Here is an 8,764-nt window from a genome sequence, read left to right on the forward strand (position 1 = left end):
ACTGGAGAGCTTTATGGTCCGTTTCTAATTTGAACTCCCTTCCCAGTAGGTAATATCTCAAGTAGTCTAGGGCCCATTTAACTGCCAAACATTCTTTCTCTAATGTAGAATAGCGAACTTCCCTTGGAGTTTGCGGCTAATGAAAGCCACAGGCCGTCATACCTGATCTATAAGCCTCTGAAAGGTGGCTGGTGCAGGCCAAAGGGTAAAACACGGAAATGGAATAGCCCCCATGGTGTCCTGAATGCTCGTCAGAATCAATGGTCATCAGGTATTTGGCTTTGCCCAGTCGATCAATTAAAGGTGTAGGATGAATCAAACTGTGATACAGAGTTCAAGTACTAGAAGTCAATACAAAATCAGATACTCCCATCCTTTTTCGGTACTAGGACCACCGGATGACACCACTCGCTTTTAGAGGGTTCAATAATTCCTAATCTCAGCATAAAGTTCACTTCCTCCTTCAAGGCCTATTGGAGTCTCTCAGGTATTCTGTAACTCAAATGTCTAACAGCTGAATCAGGCTTTAATATCAAGTCAAGTCACATTTATTTACAGCGGGGGAAATAAGTATTGAACACGTCATCATTTTTCTCAGTAAATATATTTCCAAAGGTGCTATTGACATGAAATTTTCACCAGATGTTGGTAACAACCCAAGTAAGCCATACATACAAGAAACAAACAAAAATAAGTTCAGAAATTAAGTTATGTGTAATAATGTGAAATGACACAGGGAAAAACTATTGAACACATGAAGAAAGGGAGGCGCAAAAAGGCATGGAAAGCCAAGACAACTGCTGAAAACTTACAGTAATTAAAAAGCAATCCAGCCCCCTGTCAGTGGAAATTAATAACAGCTGGTTCAGTCCCAAATGATGGCCTACAAAAAGGTCTCATTGCCAAGGTGTCACACAAGACACATCTCATGATGGGTAAAAGCAAAGAGCTGTCTCGAGACCTTCGCAACCTAATTGTTGCAAATCATAATGATGGCATTGGTTATAGGCGCCATTCTAAGCTTCTGAATGGTCCAGTGAGCACTTTTGGGGCCATAATATGGAAGTGGAAAGACAATAATTTCACCATAAATTTGCCTCGACCAGTGCTCCTCGCACGATTTCTGATAGAGGAGTGAAAAGAATAATCAGAAGAGTTGTCCAAGAGCCAAGGATCCCTTTTATATATATTTATATATATATTTACTGAGAAAAATGATGACGTGTTCAATACTTATTTCCCCCGCTGTATATAGCGCAGTGGTTCTCAAACTTTTTACGTCAAGTACCACCTCAGAAAATATGTGGCTCTCCAAGTACCACCATAATAACCCATATGAAAATACAGTAGTGTAGTAGGCCTAACTATTCAGCTACAGTTATGCACAGCTCAAAAATGAGGCAGTTTTATTTCTATTAAGACTATTTATTATTGCCAGCCACTTTAAACATTGTAAAAACACAGTTTGAATATTAACACTGCACTGTGCTGTTTACATGCAGGTAAATAAAAATTAAATAATGATTAAATTAAAATGTATTTTACCTAAAAGTGAAATAAAAACTGTAGCCTAGTTAAAGATTATATTAAAAGTTAAATAAAAACTGTACTGTACTTAAATATTAAGTTAAAAAAGTACTGTAATTAATAAAAAAATTAGCACTGGCTGTGTATTCATATTTAACCTTTTTACACGTCCATTTAAAATATTCTGGCTGACCCCTGTGAGTTTTTCAAGGCGACCATTATTTAGCACCCACCTCCCCATGAAGTCTAATGGGCGTGATGGAAACTAAACAATCAAATTACACTTCAAATAAAAAATTTTCAAAGATATTTTCTGTCATTTTAGGTCATTTTTATCACGCTGATTTAAGTTTAAGTGTTCGGGTTTTTTTAATAAGTTTGGTCTAAGTTAGTTATTTGATGCTATAAAAACAGAAATGTGACGTCATGATTGACAGCTGTGATTGACAGCTTCTCTAAACAAAGTAGTCACTGAGGCACCAACGGACCCTTTTTTTGGATTTTTTTTTTTTTGGAAGAGATTGGAACTTCAGCTTTAATATATACATGTCCATAACTATTTCACAAAGTAAATTTTGTATTAACCGTTTCTGTGGGATTGAGGGCGGGACTACTGCGCAGAAGCAGGTCCCAAATCTGTGCAAGATGTCAGCGCCTTATTAGGACTTTGGCAGCTTCACTTTTCACCAATGGAAGAGAGTGAAGGGGCGTCATCCATCCATTTTTACAGTCTATGTTTAGAACTTATCACTTTATTGTTTCCATGGTTCCATTTCCTTCATTGCTTGTCACGTGACACACCGTAGCCACAGTAGCGCTGAATGACTGATGATCTGCTTTTATTTTCTTTTTTATTCAAAATATTCACAAATTTGTTAGCTATAGCATGAAATATCTGATATTCCAATTGTCAAACATGTGCAAGTGGAAGTGTGTTATTGTTTAAACACGTTTATAACGATCACATTAGTTGAGCTAAATGCGCAATTGGCGGCGCCATGTTAGTTTGTGCCGCAGACGCAGTTCAGAGAATCAGATCTGTTGGATTTACAGAACCCATGCTCAGTCAGGGGGCCAGTTCTTCTCTGGCCATGATATCACATCTTGAGGATATTTAGAGAAGATTTCAGGGGTACATAGAGCTCTCACCTGGGATTGCTGATTTTCAGGCAGATGCTCCAGATTGATATCTCCAGCTACTGGTTGATGCAAGTACTGGTCCTCCCACTGCTCTTCCTCCTTCACCTGGCGAATCATCATAACTTGTGCTCTCTGTTCAGGTCGAGATACCCACTTATTTAAATGGTTTACATGAAGTACTTGACAAGCACGATCTTGCCCTGGAGAGACCACTTCACACGTGCTGGGGCCTAGCTAGTTCTTGATCTCAAAGGGGCCCTGCCACTTGCTTACCACTTGCTAACCCTAACCAAGTAGTTCTAGGAGGAACTTAGTTCTAGGAACTGTCCACTTCTAAACAGTTCTAAGAACTACTCTACCCCAAACTCGGTTTTGCTGTTTGCGTTCGCACTGGCCAAGTGACCATAGGAACTGGTAGGAGGGGTAAGGGAGTGACGCAAGCACGGTGACTTTTATTTTGACGGCGCGACGGACCTTTATTTTGGCGGCGCTGAGAAGACCAGAGCAAACAATGCTCGCATTCTCTGTGTTTATTAGTTAGCGATCTGTCTAACAGTACTGTTTAATATCTTATTAGATAGAACTGTTATAGAAAGTAGACAGTATATGAAAAAAGGTTATTAGCCTACATAATCATGTTTGGCTTGGACCCCTCAAAGTTGCGTTGGATTTTCTCTTCAGCATTTAAGGTTTAGAGACCCATCTATCACTGTTTTCCATGTTTGTATAGTTAGTTTATGGAGTAAATATATAGGCTATAATGTGTTTACATTCTAGCTGTTTTAAAAATGGCGGGTGCTGGTGTTCCGCGTGCGTTCGGTCAATCAGCGTACACTAACGTCACGGATAGTTCCTATAGTGCTGGTTTAGACCCTACTCTGAAGTAGGACCTAAATTAGTTCCTCCAAATGGAGTTCCTAGAACTAAAATCGTTCCTAGTTCCTGCGGTGCGAACACGCCGACATCCGGGTACTATAGCCAATAGGTCTAGGAACTGTGAAAAGGTTCCTCCGGTCGGAAAGCGGCTTATGTTAGTAGGCTCACTCTTACCGTGGTATCCTTCCCAGACTTCTTTAAGTAATGTCAGAGGTCCCCGGACTTTAGCATTTGTTTTAACGTCTGATTAAATCGTTTGGTGAGTCCATCAGTTTGAGGTTGGTAGGTTGTCGTACGCAAACTCTCGATACTCAGCAACTGGTAGACCTGCTTCAGGATATTGGACATAAAATTGGTCCCTTAGTCAGTGGGAATTTTGGCAGGCAACCCGACTCTGGAAAAAAACTGGACTAAACAAGTTGCGACATATTTGGCTTTGATAGACTTTAAAGGAAATACTTCTGGGTACTTCGTAGCATAATCGGTGATCACCAGTAGAAACCAGTTACCTGCATGGTTCTTTTCCACCAGGCCAACGATATCCATGCCCAGCCTTTCGAACAGTGTACTGATTACAAGAAAGGGGCTGGAGGGGCACTCTTGATGGACACTTGATAGATACTTTGACAATAAGGGCAGCTTTACAGTACTGGGCAACATCTGTTTCCAGGCCGGGCCAGTAAGTGTATTTTGATTCTTGCTGTGGTTTTCTTTTTCCCTAGGTGGCATGCCCAGGGAACTGAATGGCTCAGGTGAAGGACAACCTCCCAAGCATCCTGTGGGACCAGCAGCTGTTTCACCGATCCAAAGGTAGAGTATGCCCTACTCAAATAAATAACACTCACCCTTGTCATTAGTGAGTCCCCTCTCCAGCATTTTCCTGGTTTGCATTCTCTAGGAATTTTGGGGAGCATATCTCTAAGTCTGCATCATAAAATGGCAGTTGAAAGAATCTGTATTGGTTCCTCTGGGTGCTTTGCCATAGCTCTTGATACCACCACATTGCACTGTTGCGAGGGCTGGACTAAATGTTAGGAGTATTGGTAAATCACGACCAAAAGCTACGGGATACAGAAGATTATCTGCTACCCCTACCTCTAACAGGTAGGTTTGATCTTCTACCCCAATAGGTTTGCAGTGGGCACCAATCTTTCCTTCCCACACTGTAAAAAATTTCTAACCCTCCCAAATAAAAAATTTCAAGTGACCGATAACATCTAAATTTTTCATTTGGCCCAAGTGAAATTCTGTAAATTTAATTTTATAATTTACAGAATTTCACTTGGGCCAATTGAAAAATTTAGATGTTATCGGTCACTTGAAATTTTTGATTTGGGAGGGTTAGAATGTTTTTACAGTGCATGAATTCAGCAGATGGGTAATTTATTAGAGGACGTCATTAAAGATGGAGCCACAGATTTCCTGTTCACCAGGGTCTGGTCACTCCCAGTATCGACTAGGGCCGTTAGTTCTTTACCATTTACTGTCACTGTAATTGTCTGTAGCAGTATATTTAGCTTGTTTCCTTTTGCTGCCCCACCACTAAGAACATAGCATAAGTAAGTTTAGCTGCATTTTGTGTCGCGCTCTTGTCTGCACTGGAAACAAACGGCTGGTCCTCTTAAAATTTTATGAGGTTTAATTTCTGGAAAATCTCCCTTGGGAGACTTACCCGATCCAGCCACCAGTTTCTGATGGAACTGGGCCCTTCGAGACTCACTACCAGTTTTCCAGCCCCAAGGTTGATTCTTCCTCCTTGCAGCCATGAATAGATCAACAAATGACACGGTTTCTGCTGCAGTCCTAGGGTCCCGTTCCCAGACCAAGACCTGGAGTTCAGGATAGAGCATGTGAAGATACTAAAATGATCATTTAACCCAACTCCTCGACGGTTTTCTCCCCGGGTCTAATCCACTTAACATAGAGTTCCTTAAGTCTTATATATAGTTCTTTTGGGCTCTCGGATGGATGAACATCTAAGGAGTGAAACCTCTGTCTATAGGCCTCTGCACTGATATCGTATTTCATGAGGATGCAGTGCCGGCCCGAGCCTTTTGGGGGCCCTAAGCAGAATTTGGTTTGGGGGCCCCCTCCCACCACGCGGAGTCACCTGTGCTTGACGATTATTGACACGTCACTCTATAATGTTACATTATAAATTAATACAATGAGGTTATGTATTAATACAAAATAAATACTTAATAAAAAATAGATACTTAAAAATGTTTTAACTTTTTCTTTACTCTTTTACTAACTCTTTGAAACTTCTGAAAACAAATTGTCACAAAACATATTAAAAAAACTTATTTGAAAAATATCCTCCAACGTTTTGCAACACTTTGCAGTTTGAATGATGTCTTGTATGAACATGACGGAGTATGTTTTTATGTTTCCACTGTTCGATCGCGCCCGCGCCTCACACACACACACACACACACACACAACATATTCAAGCATTGCAATCTTGACATCGCAGCCTGTTCGTTATAGCCGTAATAAAATATATTAATAAAATAGTCAACCTAACATATAAAAATTGCACTGCTCTGTTTAAATAAGCCTACAATTCGTATTCAGCGCTGCGTAGCCTAAGCACCGCTCCACTGTGATGTTTCCAAGCACATTTTTGCGCATGTGAAGATAATGATTTTTTTCCCCTCGATATTGAAACGTGGGTGAAGTACAAAGAAGCCTATAATAAAGAATAGTTTACCATCCAAATCCATCGCGAATGTTAAAACATTTTGATTCTAATCAGAGAGATACGTGAGCCCAACGTCGCTTTCACTTTCGCTTTAAATTATTTCGTTTTGGCTTGTTTTTAGTTATTTTTTTATTCTTGTTCTGTTCTGAATATCATTAAATTTAAAGGATAAATCATTGATCAAATCAAATTTTTGTGACATGGCTTAACATTACCGTGACTTTGCGCACGAATTGTCTATGCACGCGAGGTTATGCGCATCACTCAAACACTTGCAGACACAGCAGCAGTTGTAGGCAGGTATATTGATCATGAAATCAGAATTTTCTTGTCTTGAATTATTAATCCATTCATTCATTTATGTCACTTGTTTAATTTAATTAATATGTAAAAAAAAAAAAAATAATAATAATAATAATCGCTTGGGGGCCCCCTGGTGGCGAGGGGGCCCCAAGCAGCCGCTTAGTTCGCTTATGCCTCGGGCCGGCCCTGTGAGGATGGCTGCCTTGAGCTTATTATACTTGATACAATCATCCAAGTCCATATTAACAAACGCAGCCCTTGCTTTGCCAGTCAATAATGGAAACAAATGAAAAGCCCAATCAGTCTTGGGCCAGCGACAAGTTGTGGCAATTAGCTCAAAAGTTGCTCTATATCAGATTAGTAGGTCATCCTGGTATTTTTCGCCTACTGTTTTATGAATACTATCAATTTGGACATACTATGCTGTAACGACTGAGACAAATCAGACAGAAGTATTTGTTATAGTTAACAAATAATATTCAAAACTCACTCTGGGATCTGTGGTCCCATCACCCCAACAAGGGCAAGAAGGTCTTACCATGACTATGATCAGATAAGTTGGTTTTATTGCTGTTAAAAATGTGGTCACGTAGTCAAGACAGAGACGATAGGGAAGACAGAAACAGCTTTTAATACAGACTTTGTTGCATTTATCATAGACAAACTGATCTAGCTCGATGTGCTGTAGAGACGAAATGGCAGGAAAGACGAGAAGCTCAGTCTTTGCCAGGTTGAGCGGCAGGTGATGTTCCTTCATCCATGCCGAGATGTCTGCCAGACAGCTTGAGATACGTGCAGCTACTGTGGGATCATCTGGTTGAAATGAGAGGAAGAGCTGTGTCATTAGCATAGCAATGGTAAGAGAAAACATGTGCCTGTATGATGGGTCCCAGTCAAGTGGTGTAAATGAAGAAGAGGAGGGGATCAAGAACCGAACCCTGAGGAACCCCTGTGGTCAGTTGATGTGCTTTGGATACCTCGCCTCTCCATGCGACCCTGAAGGACGTGAGATAGGACTCAAACCAGTGGAGAGGAGTACCTGTGATACCCAGTGATGAGAGGGTGGACAGAAGGATCTGATGATTCACAGTGTCGAAAGCACCAGACAGATCCAGGAGAATGAGGACTGATGATTTGGAAGCAGCTTTCGCAATCCACAGGGCTTCTGTGACTGACAGTAATGCAGTCTCGGTTGAATGCCCTTTCATTTGCTTACGCAAATATAAAATAATGCAATCATCATACATTGAACAGCATACAATTTCAAAACTGCCAAACGTTACTGGAAACGACTATGAAGCTTTGGTGGTGTTGATGGACTCGATCTACTCCATCTGTGTTTTGATCATCGTTTTGAATCCCATTCAGAGGAAGTCTTTGACAAAAATATGATTTTCTCAGCTTTTTGTTTAAAATGTTGCTTTTTTATTAATCTTACCCACATTCAAATGTAGATAAAAAAAAAATGCATGAAGCTAAAATAAAAGTTTTTAAAATGGAAAGAGTTAAAATACAGTTAAAGGTATATTTCACATATAAAATATATTTAGTATTTAAACAGTACACTTACAAGTATATTTCTAGATATTAGTATTGTGATGGATTTTTTAATTAATCAACTTTAACTAATCAACTACCACTTGTTTTTCTTGCTTGTGACTTTGAGTGTGTGTGTGTGTGTGTGTGTGTGTGTGTGTGTGTGTGTGTATATATAAATAACAATTAGGGAAGTGAAACTAGACAGATGACTAGTTCCCAAACCTTGTGATAAGTAATCACAAAAACAGTTTGCTTGTGCCAGTGACAGGAAAAAGGTTGGGGCTTTTGAACCAATTGAACCAATCATATTGAAGGTGACATGTTAGTCTTATTTGTTTTCTCGATTCTATAAAAACTGTTGTATCCGTGTTATCTGGTGGGATTCTCAATGGAATTTGTCTGAGATCCTCTGGCCTTGCTTCTTGGGAGAGATTCCCAGAGAACTGCTCGGGAAGATCTCCTGGCCGTGATTAAAGCATTTAAATGACATTTGCAGGTCTGTTTATCGATTATTCCTGCGCAGGAAGCTAGTTTAGGAAGCTAGTTTAGGAAGTAAGCTAGTTTAGGGGAACAAGTTAGTTAGGTGACTATTATTGAATGGGGACATCGATTTGTAGACGAGACCCAGATAGACTAAACGTCGACAGTAGACGTTCGGGGACGTCGATTTGTAGA

The sequence above is a fragment of the Scardinius erythrophthalmus genome (assembly GCF_964197995.2).
Source record: "Scardinius erythrophthalmus genome assembly, chromosome: 16".
NCBI classification, from domain to species: Eukaryota; Metazoa; Chordata; class Actinopteri; order Cypriniformes; family Leuciscidae; genus Scardinius; species Scardinius erythrophthalmus.